This window comes from Myxocyprinus asiaticus, chromosome 14 (genome assembly GCF_019703515.2).
Source record: "Myxocyprinus asiaticus isolate MX2 ecotype Aquarium Trade chromosome 14, UBuf_Myxa_2, whole genome shotgun sequence".
NCBI lineage: Eukaryota > Metazoa > Chordata > Actinopteri > Cypriniformes > Catostomidae > Myxocyprinus > Myxocyprinus asiaticus.
Genome location: NC_059357.1, coordinates 31,239,727 through 31,259,603, shown reverse-complemented (window position 1 = coordinate 31,259,603; position 19,877 = coordinate 31,239,727). Strand labels below are relative to the sequence as shown.

General features: G+C 46.6%; 1 protein-coding gene across 3 annotated transcripts in view; it reads left to right on the top strand.

The window, feature by feature from the left end:
- The window catches only part of LOC127452340 (protein ELFN1-like), a 188,284-nt gene that overhangs the window by 87,006 nt on the left and 81,401 nt on the right, over positions 1-19,877 (top strand). The window contains exon 1 of one of the 3 annotated variants that reach the window (XM_051717755.1): positions 13,097-13,231. The exons of the other annotated variants lie outside the window; for them this stretch is intronic. The gene's annotated coding sequence lies outside the window, so the exon portion shown is untranslated. Of the gene's footprint in view, positions 1-13,096; positions 13,232-19,877 lie in introns of those variants that run through there. 3 annotated transcript variants of the gene reach the window in all.

Genomic DNA, 19,877 nt, shown 5'->3' with positions numbered 1-19,877 from the left:
GTCTGCCAAAGAGGCGCCATTGGTTGGGGCCCAGGAGGCCGCCACACTCCTCGTGGAGTGTGCCCGAAGCCCCAAGGGGGGCGGCACATCCTGGGCGTGGTATGCCAAAGCGATGGTGTCAACGACCCAGTGGGTGATCCTCTGTTTGGAGACAGTGCTCCCATTCCGCTGTCCTCCAAAGCAGACAAAGAGCTGCTCAGAGCATCTAAAGCTCTGCATGCGATCCAAGTAGATGCGTAAAGCACGCACTGGACACAGCAACGAAAAGGCTGAGTCTGCCTCCTCCTGGGGCAGCTTTGCTTGCATGTTCACCACCTGATCCCTAAACGGGGTCATGGGAACCTTGGGCATATAGCTCGGTCGGGGCCTCAGGACCATGTGAGAGTATTCGGGACCAAACTCCAGACATGTGTTGCTGACAGAGAACACCTGCAGGTCCCCTACCCTCTTGATGGACGTGAGCTCAGTCAGGAGGGCAGTCTTCAAGAGGCTGCCTTTAGCTCAACTGACTCCAGGGCTCAAACGGGACTCCCGCATGACCACGGAGAGATCCCATGAGGGAACGAGGCGTGGTCTGGGAGGACTCGGCCTCCTCACGCCTCTAAGGAACCTGATGATCAAGTCGTGCTTCCTTAAATACTTACTGTCAACTGCATTGTGGTGCGCCACCATAGAAGCCACGTACACCCTCAAGGTGGGGGGACAGCCGCCCCACCAGCCTCTCCTGCAGGAAGGAAAGCACCGACCCGACTGCGCATCTCTGGGGGTCTTCGCATCGGGAAGAACACCACTTAGCGAACAGATGTCACTGCAAGGCGTACAGGCACCTCATAGAGGGAGCCCTAGCCTGAGCCCATCCGGACCAACATGTGCTTGCCCTGGATCAATGAGAGTCTGTGCAAGGCCCGGTTCAGAACTCGCAGGTCCGGGATTGGCCGCAACCCACCGCCTTTCCTTGGTACGATGAAGTAGGGGCTGTAGAACCCCTTCTTCATCTCAGCTGGAGGGACAGGCTCTACTGCGTCCTTCCACAGAAGGGACACGATCTCTGCATGCTGGGCAGCAGCGTTCTCACCCTGCACTTGAGGTAAAACGGATGCTGCTGAACCCGGGAGGGTGCCTGGCAAACTGAATCGCATAGCCGAGTCGGATGGTCCCGAGGAGCGCAAGCCATGGCCCCAAGCTCCGGGTGAGGGGGACCAAAGAGACAATCGCATCAATGTACCGGCGGGTGGGGCCTCATGGTGGGGTGGAGCCAGAGGCACCACATTGAGGGGGCTCGGACCCCGAACTCGTGGCCGTGCTGAATCTGGGGACATCGAAGCACTTACCTGGCTCCGGGTGCCCACCATAGGACCGGTCAACGATGAGGGAGGAGGGAACCATTCTCGTAATCCGTCACAACCCACAGCTAGGCACGCAGGGGTGGGGGGCCCGCCTCCGCAGCATCGTGCCTGCCATAAATGTGTTGTGTCCGGCGATCACAATAAATATGGCTGTAAACACCAGGTGTGTGACCCAGGAAATGAAGAAACCGCTCCTTTTATTAAAATGTGGGTACCGCAGCCTTTCAGACATGCAGCAAATCAAAGAAAAGGCAACAAGAGATTCTCCTCCCGGCCCTCCACCAGAGGATGGAGTGGTCTGCTTACCATCTCTAGGCTGCAGCAGGTCTCCACCTGCCTGGGTCAGTCATGTCCTTGGCATCAGACTGGACCAGCCCGCTCTCCGATGCTGCGATCGAGAGCTCATCCACTTCGCGAGCGCTGAACTCAATGGTCAGCGGTCTCATCCCAGAACTCAACCAGGGCGCACGAGCGTGCTGGGGAATGGGAGGTCCATGGGGATTCACCCGGCATAGCTACTCCCATTGAAGTCCCCAAATCGCCCCAGCGCTAACCATCGTGGTCATGTGCCCGAGGGCAAAAGAACCGGGGCGGGGAGAGGCTTGAGTGGCTTTCCCTCTGAGGAAGGAAAGCCGCGATCGCAATGTGGCCATGGTCATGCTCTCGCAGTGTGGACATGAACCATCCACAAATGCTGTCTCAGCATGTCTGGAGCCCAGACAGCTAAAGAAGCGATCATGACCATCAGAAGTGAAGAGATAATGACCAAAACCAGGAACTGCACATAACCGGAAAGCCATCTTTAAAAAGACGCTTTCCGTCAGTGCCCACTCTTTTAGGGAATATATACATACTCTTTTTGGGAGAAATATACTATTTTAGCGCTCAACACGCGCTGTCGAAGTGCCCAGGGGTGTTCTTCACATTTATCTGTGCGAGAGGGGGAGAAACCGCTGTGATGCACCAAGAAATCCAACAGCCACGGAGATTACTTGCTTTCTACAGAGGCGAATGGAATGGCAGTGGAATACATCAACACCGCTCGGCTCCGAAGAAAAAATCTGAACGAGTGGTTGCGAGCCAGCTCCTTTTATACCCGTATGTCCAGGGGAGTGGCATGCAAATTCCACTCGCCAATTCCCACTGGCCTTTTCTCAAAGATCAGAGGTGTCCCAAGGGCAACCCCTAGTGTCACTACATAGACACAACATCAAGTGAGTGACAGATAGGGAACATCTGCTTTGATTTACGCCACTGGTTAGTGTGGTCAACCTAATCTCGCAACGCCTGAACTGGGCAAAGCAAATGCAATTTTCATGCTCCTCCGACTCAAATGGGGGAGGAAAGAAAACCTGAAAATTAATAGTCTGTGAGCGAAATGATGTAGAAGTGACCTTGGGCAAATAGCCCAAGCGAGATCTTAACACCACCCTCAAACACCCTGGCGCAAAATCCATACATAAGGGATTAATCGACAGGCCATGCAAATCACCAACCCTTTTAAACGACTCCAATGCCACCAGCAGGGCCGTTTTAAGAATCAGAAACTTATCAGCGACTGTTGCCAAGAGCTCAAACAGAGCACCCGAGAGCACCTCTAAAATAACAGATAAATCCCATAAAGGAGCGCAGATGGAACAAAAGGTCTAAGCCTGCGTACCCAGTGCATAAAACGGGAGACAATATGTTTGGTAGCTCTTAGTGCCAAATCAGAAGCTTGACGCAGTTCCTTGATGGCCTCAGCATCCAGTCCAACTCCCTCATCTAAATCCCTCATAAAATGGGCCTGGTAGGCCTTACTCAACAAGGGCAATGTAAATCTGCATGGCTTCGAGGGAAGAGTAGGCATCGATTTCCATGTGGTCGCCGAAGAAGTAGAGAGATGGGCAGCCAGAGTCTCTTCCATCTCCGGGACCGAAGTATATCTGTGGTCGGAAGCTCAACACACATTAGAAAACTCAGAGGCCGATTGATTCATAATCCTAGTCCTTATTCTAGTAGAATAAGGTTGATCCCAGGACTTCGAAATCTCACGATGGTGGTCCGGGGAAAAAGGGAGCGGCCTACAAGGTGTAGCTGCGTGCTGCACCGGTAAAAAAACAGTCGTCCAAACCGATTTACAATCCTCCGACTGCTCTTCATCCAGCCATTCCAGGTGCAATTTTTCCACTGCACGTGTAATAACCTCCAGCAATTCCACATAAGTTGCCGAAGGTCTGTAAATCTGACCACTAGGAGGCAAGGTTTCAGCCTGACCGCCGGCGAGATCCTTGGAATATGATGTGTGAATAGACATGATGTCCTCATCCTCAGCGCCGAAGGAAACTGCAGTGTGGGCCTCAGGGCTAGGATGCAAATGCCCACGTGTAAACTCCATTGGAGAACATCTAGCCAAATCAAGGCAGAGGGACAGAGAGAACCTTAGCTCGGCATGCTGCTCAACTCCCATCTCCTCGGCATCCGCACTGGCCTCCCACGAGTCAAACGGCTGCGTGGCGCTGGCCTCCCACGAGTCAAACGGCTGCGTGGCACTGGCAGACATGTGGTCTGCACCAGTCCGCATCTTGACCACATTTCCAAAGGAGGCGAGCCTTTTACGGAGCGTCCTGTTGTTCATTAAATCACACTGTGGGCAATCCGAACCCTCCAACGCATCCTCCACATGATGAAAACCCAGACAGGTAATACACATGTCGTGGGAATCTTCACCGAAGATGAACCGTGTGGACGGAGGTAAGCACTTCCTAAATTCCTTCCTGGGTTGCCACTCAAAAGGGAGGATAATAATGATCCTTGCTTCGATGTGAGTTGTTGGTGCAACACGGGCCAGACGAGATCGTGCACTGAAGAACAGAAAATCAGACTCGATAGCGCGAAGTGAGCGCCTTTATGGAGCACGTGACGTAGCTCCCTAGTGGCATGTCCCAATGTGATTATGCAGCTCGAGTTCCTACAAAAGGGAACCTAATCTGTTTCGGAGAACATTTAACTTGCTTTTAGCGCCACACGGTGGACATTTCATGGCAGAACTGCCGCAATATATATGCAATGAACCATGTAATGTCATTTTTAAAAAATGTCGCAACAGCCACACATTTTTCATGAGATCAGGCTGCTTAATGCAGGCACAACATTACAAATCTAAAATTATAAAATCGATAGTTCATGCACTAAGATCTGTTTATATGAGCCAAGTTTCAGTCCGTGCCAATAAATGCACATTCTATGTGTTCAGCTGTTCGGCCCCATTTCACATTGCTTGGCAACCGCAAATAGCCTAAAGTTGTGGTAATAAACTTTAGGTGCATCTCAAATCGCATACTTCTGCACTATTCTACACAATTTCTTTGTATAAGTAGTGTGAGTAGTATGCTCACACACACACACACACACACACACACACACACAAAAAAAGATGGTGTACTTCAACAAAAAACGTGCAAACTTAAAATGTTGGCCACTTCATGCACTCAAAGGTCGCAGATTGGCCTACATACTGTAGCAGAAGGGGCAGGTTACCTGGCCTCTATGCTGGTCTGACAATACAATTGTAATTAATAGTGAATTTAGCTTCTGTGAAGACTAAGAAGTGAGCTGAATGCTTTATTATCACCCCACGCTGTTTGAAAGTGTATGTTATTTGAGATATAAGTGTTGAACTGAGATTGGCTAACATGCTAAATTTAGTGGAAATACATCGGATGTGCATATAAATGTCACTACTGTCAGCTGAAAAATGGCGAATACTTCCATGTAGTAAAAAAACATTAGTGTTACATTTGGGACAATACTACCCAATAAAATTTGCATACTCTACATGACTGAATGCATAGTGTGTAGTGTAAGTGCACAGTGCATTGTGTGTCATTTGGGACACAGCCTTTTTTATTTGCTTAATGAACTGATAGATCTTGGATATAACATAGACTTAGGATAAAGCTCAAAGTAAATGCACATGCTAAGCGTTCGCGTCATAACTGAAATATCCTTTGGGTTTCCCTCTTAATAAACCACTGGATCGCTTTCAGAGTCTTGTTTTGTGGGACAGTTCTGGATGCGAAATGTCCAAATAAATGTTGCCCTAACTGAACTTTGCTTGGTTTTGTGCCAACACACTGTTAAAATCAGTTCAGAAAGGCAGTTCTGTAAGAAACGGTAGATGTTATGCTTTTATTTTTGGTCTGAGTGTTTTCTGACTATTTGTAGGTCCAACAGTTCAAGCTTGCTGGCTCCTCATCTCACCACAGGGAAACTAACAGTGTGGCTTTTGCTTTTCTACCTCTAGGCCTATCGTAGACAGAGTCACTCAGATGTGAAATCACATTTGCGGAGGTCTCCTCTGTTTTTTTCCCTCTCTTTTCCCTACCACTGCCAGTTTATAACATAAGGAAGTGCGATGACATTGAAATCACACTGTCTTTTATTATAATTCTCTTGATGGCTTTTGTGCATAAGATCTAATGAGTGGCAGGGGATTTATATTTTTCTGAGTGACAACACAATACAGTATCACAATGCCTCTTTTTCTTTTCCAATTAAAGTCACATTTGTTATGTGGTCAAAATATTTCCTGGGATGCTTCATCACTGTCATCTAAAAATCGCTTCTTACTATGGCATTCTCCCTGCAGATCTGCAGTGTGGAGGATGGCTAAAGCCATATGTAAAAGGGACCACACACATAAATCTGAACGTACGACCACAGAGCTTTAAAGGGATTCTAAGATATGCTCAAGAGATGAGCCGTGTGACTTTTCCATCTTAAAATAACCTGAAAATCAGCATTACTGGCAGCCACTAGAGGCAGCCCCATCAGTACCCACCAAAGGCATCTCTTCATGCAGACACTCCCATCATCCCCTGACACTTGAACATACTGTGCATCTTCAAAGCAGGGGCGAGGCCAGAAATATCCAAATGAGTGGACCTTGGTGAAACAGGGTGGACCTCTATTCTGTGCCTAATTTCATCATAAATATAATAAAGTGTGCACCCTTCCTCAGCCTTTATAAGTCAATATTTGCTCATTTACAGTTAGCTTAATACTTAGAGTTGCATAATTACAGGTACAATAACAATAATTAGGCCTATTTGTTTTTGAACAATTATTAAGTTAATTATTAGTAATTTACATATTGATGCAATGAAAATTAAATGGCCATAGAAATAAATATAATACATTAAAATAAGAGATATGATGCAATAAACTTTATTACACAATTTTCAGTCCTCCTGCTTTGCACAGGTGTTGGCTATTTCCCCAAAGATCGAACCTTTAAAATCTGAAAACTCTCCTTTGGCTAACGTTCTGGGCTGCTGCAATGTCGCAAAATATTTCTTTTTATTAGTAGTCTATGTAAAATAAGAGGTCTGGTGAAAAACGCGAGTGAATCAGATGTTCTATTTAACAGCTGTCCTATAGAGTTTTGGAATATTTCATTCAAAGTCTCAACCCTTCTCTGATTATTCTTTTTGCTTTTTGCTCTCATTGCCAGGGATTCAAAGTTGAAGGCTTTCTTTGTGCACCCTTATAAGGTTAATGTTTTTTCTTGCCCTCTTTGACATACGCCTGCCTGGTATAGGTATTATTCTATACAGGGTTGAATTGCTTTGCACAATATGTAAGATTGAAAATAAAATTAATTATACAAATGAAAAAAAAAAAAAAAGCACAAAGAGCTCTGTAGATCTGTATTAAAATGATCAAATGAGTCATTGTTTTTGGCTTTGGATAGTACATTAAAGCCTTATTTATTGCTTTATTAGCTGTATTTGGAGTAAGGAAATTAGTGTCTTTGCTTTGTTTTCTAATGTTTTTATGTTGTACATGAAGACAGACATGCTGTTTATTTCATAATAACCACATGCAGGCTCTACATCACTAGAATGAACAGTGAAGTCAATAAATACCGAATGACAAAATATTTCCTCACCGTTGTTTGGGTTTGCCTGGCTTCTTTTAGGAACAAACAGACACACACTGACAATAAAAAGGCCTTGCCATTTCAGTCCAAACAAATTTATCCTTCATACCCCCCCCCCCCTTTCTTCCTACTTTTCTTCCTACTTTTCTTCATTCTTCTTCACTCCCTTGTTATTTTATCATAGGAACAATACCCTTTTTATACCGTCAAAGATACATAGAATAGAAAACTTTAAGGCAAGGACAAAAAGACATATTTTAGCCCAATACTGCTACAAAATCAAGTGTTAAATAGGACAAATGTTTCTTAATGGTACAGTTTCTTAATGTAAAACATGAAGTGTACACAGAGAGTTCTATCAGAAGGACTTAAAGGTAAAGTTGACATTTCATTTATTTGAAGAAATGCTATTGAACCACAAAATATATTTTCTCTTTTGGTCCGATGAGATTGCTACTCGAACCATCAGATCCTGCCGCAGATAGGAGGCAGGGGGCGAGGAGTCTACCCCCGTGCTGGACGAGACTTAACTGGTGGCGGTGGGGAGGTGGAGGTTGCCATGTTGGCATACTGATACAGCAAAGAAGAACATTGAAAGCAGGCTTTTAAAGCAATGGCTGATGTATGATTGGCCATGAGCTAACTCGATAATGGCGTGATGATGTACAGCTGCGAGTCTCCCGCTAGAACTATGCTTACGCTTACATTTCCAGAGCATAGAAACAACTCCAAAAGTCAAGAACACCAAGATGTCTTGTGTAGGGCTTTACTGGTTGTTTAGATCAGTGTTACTATCAGAAATAATTAATAATTATTTCTTTAGTTATTAATTAATATTTAAATTAATTAATTGAATCTGACTCATTAAAACCTCATATGGGGCTCCAGTAAATGTAGTGCGCTACGTTTAGGAGCGGATTTGGTTATTAGCAATAATTAATAATTATCAAAGATAATTATTAATTATTAAAATCAATAGAAAATTGATGAGAATCAATGTTAGCTTTTTTAATCCTTTAAATCAACAATTATCAGAAATAATCGTTAATTGTTAACATTGATGAAACATTAATTAAAATTAACACTAGCTTATTGATCATTCAAATTCAACAATCATCAAAGATAATTATCAATTATCAAAAATCAATAGAATATTAATAAGGATTAACATTGGCGGGGCACCACCCTGGAATCAGGGACTAATAACCAGATAGTAAAACAGTCTCAATATTAGATTGTTTTCTTAGGAAAATCGACATCCGAAGAATATCGATTTTCAGGGGAAAAAAAACAATGAATGAAGGCTTGAATCCGAGCACTGACATCCCGTCAGCATGACACACACGTATGCAAAACAAACCAAAACACTTCTCTTTGTAATATAAACAAAGTTTATTTATGCAGTAATATCAATTAATAATTAATACAATGCTGTCAATAAACTTCCGACTTACAACTACAAACTAAACAGTGATATGATTAAAAATCAAAAATCAAATCAAATCAAATCACTTTATTGTCACACAGCCATATACACAAGTGCAATGGTGTGTGAAATTCTTGGGTGCAGTTCCGATCAACATAGCAGTCGTGACAGTGATGAGACATACGCCAATCTACAATAAACATCAAATTAACACAACACAATTTAAACATCTGTTATACATAATTAAACTCGACTTAAAACATCAAATTAACACAGCACAATTTAAACGTCTGTTATACATAATTACACAACTTAAAACATCAAATTAACACAACACAATTTAAACATCTGTTATACACAATTACACTCAACAATATACAATAATAACATACATTGCACAGTATACAATATGCTGTTTTTGTTTTTTGTTTTTTTTTTTTTTGTTTGTTTTTTACTATATAGATACTATATAGATACACATTATTCAATAAAAATTAAAATATATATGAAAAAAGTATATATATAGAATGTACAGTATTGTACTGTATTGACATTCAGGCTGTCGGTTGATAGTCAGTTGTTAAGAGAGACATAATATAATGACAGTAATATAATTTATGACAGTCCGGTGTGAGATAAAAGAGTAATAAAGTGCAGGGATGATGTATTTTGATCGTGGGAGATCAAGGGTTCAGAAGTCTGATTGCTTGGGGGAAGAAGCTATCATGGAGTCGGCTGGTGCGTGTCCTGATGCTGCGATACCGCCTACCTGATGGTAGCAGTGAGAACAGCCCATGGCTCGGGTGGCTGGAGTCTCTGATGATCCTCCGAGCTTTTTTCACACACCGCCTTGTATATATTTCCTGGAGGGAGGGAAGCTCACCTCCGATGATGTGTTTGGCAGTTCGCACCACCCTTTGCAGTGCTTTGCGGTTGTGGGCAGTGCTATTGCCGTACCAGGCGGAGATGCAGCCAGTCAGGATGCTCTCCACAGTGCAGGTGTAGAACCGTGTGAGGATGTGGCGGTTCATTCCAAACTTCCTCAGCCGTCTCAGGAAGAAAAGGCGCTGATGAGCCTTCTTCACAACGACTTCAGTGTGGACGGACCATGTGAGTTCCTCAGTGATGTGGACACCCAGGAACTTGAAGCTGCTGACTCTCTCCACTGGTGCCCCATTGATGGTGATGGGACTGTGTTCTCTGTCTTTTCTTCTGAAGTCCACCACAAGCTCCTTTGTCTTACTGACGTTGAGGGAGAGGTTGTGCTCCTGACACCAGTGTGTCAGAGTGTGCACCTCCTCTCTGTAGGCTGTTTCATCATTGTCAGTGATCAGACCTACCACCGTCGTATCATCAGCAAACTTAATGATGGCATTGGAGTTATGTGTTGCCACACAGTCATGTGTGTACAGGGAATACAGTAGTGGGCTGAGAACACAGCCCTGCGGGGCTCCAGTGTTGAGGGTCAGTGATGAGGAGATGTTGCTGCCTATTCTAACCACCTGGCGTCTGCTTGACAGGAAGTCCAGGATCCAGCTGCACAGCGAGCTGTTTAAGCCCAGAGCCCGGAGTTTCTCATCTAGCTTGGAGGGCACTATGGTGTTGAATGCTGAGCTGTAGTCTACAAACAGCATTCTCACATAAGTGTTCTTTTTTTCCAGGTGGGAGAGAGCAGTGTGTATTGTAGATGCAATGGCATCATCAGTGGAGCGGTTGTTACGGTAAGCAAACTGCAGCGGGTCAAGATTGAGTGGTAATACAGAGCAGATGTAATCTCTGATTAGTCTCTCAAAACATTTGCTGATGATGGGGGTCAGAGCAACAGGACGCCAGTCATTTAAACAAGTTATTTTCGATTGTTTTGGAACAGGCACAATGGTGGATGTTTTAAAGCATGTGGGGACTACAGACAAAGAGAGGGAGAGGTTGAAAATGTCCGTAAAAACACCAGCCAGCTGGTTCGCGCACGCTCTGATGACGCGGCCCGGAATGCCGTCTGGACCCGCGGCTTTGCGGATATTCACCCGTCGGAATGATCGGGTTACATCCGCTACAGAGACGGAGAGTGAACTAACCTCTGTAGCTTCGGCCGTGAGAGCTCTCTCCGCGAGGGCGGTGTTATTTCCCTCGAAACGAGCATAAAAAGTATTTAGCTCATCTGGGAGAGAGGCAGCGGTGTTCATGGCGGAGTTTTTATTCCCTTTAAAGTCCGTGATGATGTTAATTCCCTGCCACATGCTTCTAGAGTTGGTGGTGTTAAACTGTCCTTCAATCTTACTCCTGTACTGGCGTTTTGCTGTTTTGATAGTTTTTCGGAGGGCATAACTGGCTTGTTTATGCTCCTCCGCGTTCCCGGAATTAAAAGCGGAGGTCCGCACATTAAGTGCTGCGCGAACATCGCTGTTGATCCACGGCTTCTGATTCGGATAGATTCGCACAGTTCTGGTCGGAATCACTTCCTCTACACACGTTCTGATGAAGCACATTACGCTATCAGCGTAAAGCTCGATGTCGTCATCAGAGGCGGACCGGAACATCTCCCAGTCCGTGCGATCAAAACAGTCTTGTAGCGTAGAGTCTGATTGGTCCGACCAGCACTGGATCGTTCTGAGGGTGGGTGCTTCCTGTTTCAGTTTCTGCCTGTAAGCGGGCAGAAGCAGAATGGAAGAGTGGTCCGATTTTCCAAATGGTGGGCGGGGGAGGGATTTGTAGCCATCCCGGAACGGAGAGTAGCAATGGTCCAAAACCCGGTCCCCTCGTGTGTTGAAACTAATGTGCTGGTGATATTTTGGTGCGACTGATTTTAAACTGGCTTTATTAAAGTCCCCGGTCACAATGAACGCGGCCTCAGGGTGCGCGGTTTCCTGCTCACTTATACTCCCATACAGTTCCTTGAGTGCCCGGTCTGTGTCGGCTTGTGGGGGGATGTACACAGCAGTGATAATGACCGCTGTGAATTCCCTCGGTAGCCAGAATGGTCGACACAGAAGCATAAGAAATTCCAGATCAGGAGAACAGAAAGACTTGATAGAATGTATGTTCCTCTGATCGCACCAGGATTTGTTGATCATAAAACACACACCACCTCCTCTAGTTTTACCTGAGAGGTCTTTCGCTCTGTCCGCTCGGAGCATGGAAAACCCCGCGGGTTCAATGGCTGAGTCTGGAATCTCCGCAGACATCCAAGTTTCCGTAAGGCAGATAACGCAGCAGTCCCTTGTCTCTCGTTGGAAAGAGATCCGCGCTTTCAGCTCGCAGAGCTTGTTATCCAGAGACTGAACATTTGCCAGTAGAATAGTGGGTAGCGGGGGTCGATTTGCGCGGCGTCTTACTCTGATGAGAACGCCGGCTCTGTTTCCCCTTTTCCTCCTGCGTTTCCGCGGCCGTGCTGCCCAGACAAAGGGCTCCGCTTGCGTGTTTGTAAACAGCGGGTCGGCATTGAGGAATGTGAAGTCCGGTTTACGGTGTGAGATCGCTGAGCCAATGTCCAAAAGTGTTTGTCTGTCGTAGACAATAAGGCAGGCAACATCCAAGACAAGAAACATAAGAATTGTAAACAAAACAAACAAACCATTGCTAAGTTGTGTCGGAGCTCGCAACGCAGCAGCCATACTCGGCGCCATCTTGAGTCCACTTCCATCTTGAGTCCACTTGAGACCACTGATTAGATATGGAAACTAAAATAATCCTATAACACATAAGGTGTGTGTGTGTGTGTGTGTGTGTGTGTGGTTAGTACGAGAGGGAGAGAGAGAGAGAATAAAGTGACGGCCCTAAAGCCGATTTCGCGATCGTGGGAGAGAAAGCAGCTGTTAGTTTATCACTCAGAGACGCGGTGGACGGCTCGCAAACAGTCCCGCGTTCTTTGACTCTTAATGGATCAAAACAGTTTGCCGGTCTCACCCACGATGGCGAAAATGCACAACAGTCCAATTTGGTTGGACCACAATACAGCAAAACAAATTCGTGATAATTAATACCCTGAGTATTAATAATGAGCGGACATGGCGGTCCGTAAACTGTACAAGCAAAAATCTTGAAACACAAGAATAACACACTATAATATTCTATCTCTGCCCAGACGTAAACCTCTTACTTGAATCGCATGAGGACACAGGTAGAATGTGTGTTCCTCAGTCCTTTAACTCCGAACCGGTTCCTTGAGGCTCGTGTGATGATGGGAGGCCATTTCCTCACTCTGTTGGCGGGCACGGCTGTTGATTCTCAGCGGGCTGGTGGAGAACTTCAGAAATGTCTACTTGATTGAAGATGGAAGAGAAATCTTTAATCTCTTCACTTCTGCAGGCAAACGGATGAAGATGCGGATTGCTCGGCGATCTCCTTCGGATCCGTTAGAGTGTTCGGTTGAACACAGAGTAATCTCAACTCATCCAGCGAGATGGAGATTGTATGGCCACAGTTTCAAGTCGGACATTACTTCCTTGTGCCACGAGGTTGCACCTGAGAGCAGCGATGAGCTACGTCTATACACAGTGAACAAAGTTGCTGGAAGCAAATCCCGGAAGCATTTCAGAGGTATTTCTACTCCTGATGATGTCATGGTTTGAGGTGCGTTCTGTTGTGTGCCTCATCCAATAGGAGTTGAGAGTTCGATCCTTTAGTGAGCAAGGCTTCATGGGATTTGTAGTCTGTTTTGGACTCCCTTTGTTTGCTTTTGGCGCGATTTTTATCAGTAAGATTTACGACTTGGTGTGTGGGGGCTGAGTTAGGTTTTACGACTGTGTTAGGCTTGCCTTTGTCTTCTATCTGAATACATGAGGCCCAACACTTGGATAGTGAGATTATTTTGAAATCAACCAAGACTGTGAGTAATGCCTATACGTAAGGAAAAATCCCAGAGTTTCAGACCTTTACTACAATAGTAGGTTAGGTTCACACAAGGAGGTCTATAATTGCTAAAGAGAGCTAACCGTTAGCATTCTCATTCAACTCAAAATGAAGTTGCTCAGCTTGTAGTCTCACGTAGCCAGACCTTTGACTGCAGCAAAGGTTTGGAGGTTATTGCAGCTTAAATTGGACAAGAACTGCCCACTTAGACAGGACAAGCTGCCTAGCTCACATGTAAAGCGATCAATCACAGTCGGTTTTGTCATTACACACTGTTTATTATCTGACATATATCATACCATAATAAAAGAACAACATGGGGATACAAATAATTTACATAATGCCTGCAGCATTCACTTGTCAGTCTCCACGAGCGATTGCTCAGAAAACACAAAATGTGTAGAGAGTCTTAGTACAGCACAGAAAACCTCAGTACAGACTATTTTACAGACACAACTAAGTAAACAAAGAAGAATATACAGTTATGCTCATAGATATCCGCTATACTTGCTACTACGGAATGTGCCTCAAGCCAAACTTTGAGTATCTGTAAAAGATCTGATGTCACAAACCTGGCAATCATTGGCACCAACACTTTACAATAAAATTAGTTAACAAAATTAGTTAACATGAATTAACAATGATCAATACTTTTACAGCACTTATTAATCTTGGTTAATGTTCATTTTAACATATAGTAATATAGTTTTAAAATCCAAAGTTATATATGTTGATTATTAACATTAGTTAATGCACTACAGTGTTTCCCCTAGGATTTTTGTCAGCAGTGGCGCTGCTGTGCACGCATCCACAAGCCTGTAATGCCAGACCCGTATTTACGCATGTCGGTGGAGTAATAGCTTAAAATAACCTTAGATCATTATAAATGGGTTATTCATGTTTGCCTTGTCATGTGTGTGTTTGTTATTTACTGGGAGCTTTTTATAATAAAGGGCTCTGGAAGCTGAGATAGCTGTAGAAATAACGGTCAAATAATGAAATGCCTCAATGCAGAAAATTACTATCACTATTTTTATTAAACATAATCATATGTTTAACTTTAAACTTAAACGTAACCAATACATAATATAAACCTATTTAACAAAACATACATGTGCTCCAGACTAACATATGAGAGTGGTGGGACCTGTGCCATCAAGTTCTACAGATGGTGGCACCAGCACCTGATTTGGTAGCAACAGTGAAAAAAAAATATATATATTTGTTTTGTCCTTAATTTAAAAACAAAAAACAAACAAACAAACAAACAAACAACAACAAAAAACTTAATGATAAAAACTAATAAAAATAGTGACATTATTATATATTTTATATTATTTTGTCACTAAAATGCACATTTTAAAGTATAGCATTGATTTTGACTTGATGCAACAGTAAAACCTGTAAAAAAAGTTATTTATTATATACAGGCCTACCTAATTTATTTAGGTTAAATGGAAATATTCTGAATTTGTTCCTACTGATTAAGAACACAGTCATCTCTTTGAATTTCTAAAGGCAAACAAAGCCAGTTACATTTTCCTACATTTAAAGAACAGATCCTAGAACAAATTTTACACCGAAGAAAAACTGACTGCTTGGTCCATAATAATTATGAAAAGTTGCCAGTTCCTCCATTAGTGTCCATAGTTTTAATATTTGTAATTAAATCACAGGTAGTCACTGGTAAAACCAAGCATGGCTTCTTACTACAATAGTTAGTAACTTCAACAAAACAAACTATGCGGTGGTGTCTCATTCGCTTCATTCAGGTGTTCCATTTAACTGCACACAGTGTAGAAAGCGCACAACTGAATGGTGCTGGCAAGTGTTACGTTGTGTCATGGATATTAATGAACAATGTGAAACGTCATGGTTAGTTGTGTAACCTCCATTCCCTGATGGAGGGAACGAGACGTTGTGTCGATGTAGTGACACTAGGGGTCTCTCTTGGGAGTGCATGCCACTCCCCCAGACATACGGTATAAAAGGAGCTGGTATGCAACCACTCATTCAGGTTTTATGCTGAGGAGCCAATGTAAGGTCCGGCCATTTCAGCGGGTAGTTCAGCATTGTGGCAGGAGGGACACAGCGTCTCATTCCCTCCATCAGGGAACAGAGATTACACAAGTAACCATCATGTTCCCTATCTGTCACTCACTCGACGTTGTGTCGATGTAGTGACACTAGGGGTCCCTATACGAAACGCCACAACTGGCTGAACTGTGTTATGTGAGCTGGCGGTGTGTGGTGGGCAGACTACTGTGTGCCTCATAGCCAGCACACCAGGTCGACACGTAACCTCCCCCAACATAGTTATGAGTGTCAAACGGCCCTTTGGGGACAAGTCAACTACCCAAAAGATAGAGACAGGCTTAACCCAGTCGTGGCCTCTTTTCCCCTTCTCTTTTTCCACTCCCAAAAAAAGAAGGGGGATTATCCGACTGGGCCGCCAGGTCTAGTTGGGGGGTGTCCCTCCCAAGGGGAAGACACCGCGGAGACCACACCTCACCCAAAGAGAGTGGGGGGGATATTTAAGTGGAAGAACACGTCACATGGTCTTACCGACCATGTGGAGAGTCTTCAAGGTAGATCCTACCCAACGGGGGAGGAGTTACTACAAACATGGAGACTGGGGCAGAGGGGCTCTGTCCTAGGAAGATGCAGTTTGCCAACAGGGAAACGAACTAGCGGAAGATATATATCGCATGGGGTTAGCCTTACAGGGAACTGCCACATGCGGAGCACCTACCCCAGAACTGGACTCTTAGTTAGCACGTGTACTGGGCAGGCAGCGAGTTTCTCTGTTAAACTCGACTGCCACAGGGCTCGGAGGAAGTCAACCAGGGAACAAAGTTTGTGAACACTACTGGGAATTAATGGCGCACGTCTTCAGCTCCAAGGGAGGTGGAAGGCGCTATGTGCAAGCGATACACCCGGCCAGCTATCCCGGGCTTATCTGCTTGTGTTGCATGCCACTACCTGGGATGAAACCGGTTCCACCTGGAGGTAGAACTTTGCAAAGGTGTTGGGTGTTGCACAGCCCACTGCTCTGCAAATGTCTGTTAGAGAGGCACCTCTGGCCAGAGCCCAGGAAGCCGCTACACCTCTGGTAGAAGGGGCTTGTAGCCCTGCGACATGTCCTGGGCAAGATATGCCATAGTTATGGCGTCAATGAGCCAGTGGACAATCCTCTGCTTGGAGACAGCGCTTCCTTTCCGCTGTGCACCAAAGCAGACAAAGAGTTGCTCAGAGATTCTAAAGCTCTGCGTGCGACCCAAATAGATGCGTAAAGCGTGCACCGGACACAGCAACGACAGGGCTGGGTCTGCCTCCTTCTGGGGCAGCGCTTGCAGGTTCACCACCTGGTCCCTAAAAGGGGTGGTGGGAACCTTGGGCACATAGCCCGGTCGGGGTCTCAGGATCACGTGAGAGTAACCCGGACCGAACTCCAGGCATGTTTCACTGACAGAGAATGCTTGCAGGTCACCTACCCTCTTGATGGAAGTGAGCACAGTCAGGAGGGCAGTCTTCAAGGAGAGTGCTTAAGCTCGGCTGACTGGAGGGATTCAGCCTCCTGGCGTGTCTTAGGAACCTGATGATCAGGTCGTGCTTCCCTAAGGACTTACCATCGACTGCGTCGTGGTGTGCTGCTATGGTGGCAACGTACACCTTCAAGGTGGAAGGGGACAGCCTCCCTTCCAACCTCTCCTACAGGAAGGAAAGCACTGATCCAACTGCGCATCTCTGGGGGTCTTCGTGTCGGGAAGAACACCACTTAGTGAACAGACGCCACTTAAAGGCATACAGGCACCTCATAGAGGGGGCCCTAGCCTGAGTGATCGTGTCTACCACCACGGATGGTAGACTGCTTAGGTCTTCTGCATCCCATCCAGGGGCCAGACATGGAGATTCCAGAGGTCTGGGCGTGGGTGCCAGAGGGTGCCCCGTCCCTGAGAAAGAAGGTCCTTCCTCAGGAGAATTCGCCAGGGGGGAGCTGTCGCGAGGAGCGTGAGATCCAAGAACCACGTCTGGATGGGCCAGTAGGGTGCTACCAGGACGACCTGCTCCTCCTCCTCCCTGACCTTGCACAGGGTCTGTGCAAGCAGGCTCACTGGGGGAAACGCATATTTGCATAGGCCAGGGGGCCAGCTGTGTGCCAGCACGTCTATGCCGAGGGGAGCCTCGGTGAGGGCGTACCAGAGCGGGCAGTGGGAGGATTCTTGGGAGGTGAACAGGTCCACCTGTGCCCGTCCGAATCGACTCCAAATCAGCTGGACCACCTGAGGGTGGAGTCTCCACTCTCCCCTGAGGGTAACCTGCCGTGACAGCACGTCCGCTGTAGTGTTGAGGTTGCCCGGGTTGTGAGTGGCTCGCAGCGACTTGAAGTGCTGCTGACTCCAGAGGAGGAGACGGCGGGCGAGTTGTGACATACAACGAGAGCGCAGACTGCCTTTGAGGTTGACATATGCTACCGTTGCCGTGCTGTCTGTCCGAACAAACACGTGCTTGCCCTGGATCAATGGCCGGAACCTCCGCAGGGCAAGCAGAATTGTAAACAACTCGAGGCAGTTGATGTGCCAATGCAGTCGCGGGCCCGTCCAGAGGCTGGCTTATGTGTGCCCATTGTAACAGTGTCCCAGCCAGTTTTGGAGGCATCTGTCATGACCACGAAGCGCCTGGAGACCAGTTCTAAAGGAACACCTGCTCGTAGAAACGAGAGATCGGTCCAAGGGCTGAAAAGACAGTGACAGACCGGCGTGATGGCCAAGCGATGTGTCCCATGGCACCATGCCCATCTCGGGACTCGAGTCTGGAGCCAGTGCTGAAGGCCTCATATGCATCAACCCGAGCGCGGTGGCCACAGCTGAGGATGCCATATGCCTCAGGAGCCTCTGAAAAAGTTTAAATGGAACTGCTGTTTTCTGTTTGAATGCCTTCAAACAGGCCAGCAACGACTTGGCGTGCTCGTTCGTAAGGTACGCCGTCAAGGAGACTGAGTCCAACTCCAATCCGAGAAAAGAGATGCTCTGAACCGGGAGGAGCTTGCTCTTTTCCCAGTTGACCCGAAGCCCTAGTCGGCTGAGGTGTGAGAGCACCAGGTCCCTGTGTGCACACAACATGTCTCAAGAGTGAGCTAGGATTAGCCAGTCGTCGAGATAGTTGAAAATGCAAATGCCCACCTCCCTTAACGGGGCAAGGGCAGCCTCTGCGATCTTTGTGAAGATGCGAGGAGACAGGGACAGGCAGAAAGGTAGGACCTTGTACTGATACGCCTAACCCTCGAATGCAAAACGCAGGAAGGGTCTGTGTCGAGGAAGGATCGAGACGTGGAAGTACGCATCCTTCAGGTCTACCGCCGCGAAACAATCTTGATGCCGGACGCTCGCCAGAATGCTTTTTGCATCAGCATCTTGAACGGGAGTCTGTGTAAAGCCCGGTTCAGTACTCGCAGGTCCAAGATTGGCTGCAACCCACCGCCTTTTTTTCGGTACAATGAAGTAAGGGCTGTAAAACCCTTTCTTCATCTCGGCTGGAGGGACAGGTTCTATCGCGTCCTTCCGAAGGAGGGTAGCGATCTCCGCACGCAGGGTGGCAGCATTTTTGCCCTTGAACAAGGTGAAGTGAATACCGCTGAACCTGGGCGGGCGCCTGGCGAACTGAATCGCGTAGCCGAGTCGGACAGTCAGGATCAGCCATTGTGACGGATTGGAAAGCGCGAGCCATGCGTCCAAGTTCCGTGTGAGGGAGACCAAGGGGACAACGTCGTAAGATGTACTGGCAGGTGGGGCCTCACGGTGGGGCGGAGCGCGAGGTTCCACATCACATCGTAGCCGTGCTGAGTCTAGGGACATCGAAGCTCTTCCCTGGCTCCTTGTGACCACCCCCGGAACAGTCTGGGATGGGGGATGAAGAGGCCTGTTCTCATAACCCATGGAGACTGCCACATCGGGGGCGGAAAGGCCACCGCTGGATCGCCAATCCTGCAAGAAAAAACCTGTGGATGGTAGTCGTGGTGACGACCGTACACACCGGGTATGTGACCCAGGGAGGAAGGAAGCCGCACTTTTGCTGAACTGTTGGGTACCACAGCCACTTGGGCATGCGGCGAACTAAAACAAAAAGGCAACAAAAGATTTTCCACCCGGCCCTTCACCGGGGGATGGAGTGGTCTTCTCACCAGCTCCACGTGAGTGGGTTCCCTCATCCCTGGGTCGCCCGTCTCAGGGGCGCTTTGAGGACCTCTGTGGGTTCTTTGGCGCCGGCTGTGAGATGGGTGGCGTCTGCTTCCTGTGGTGGGCTCCATGCCGGGGCTGGGCCGAAGGGCTGGGCT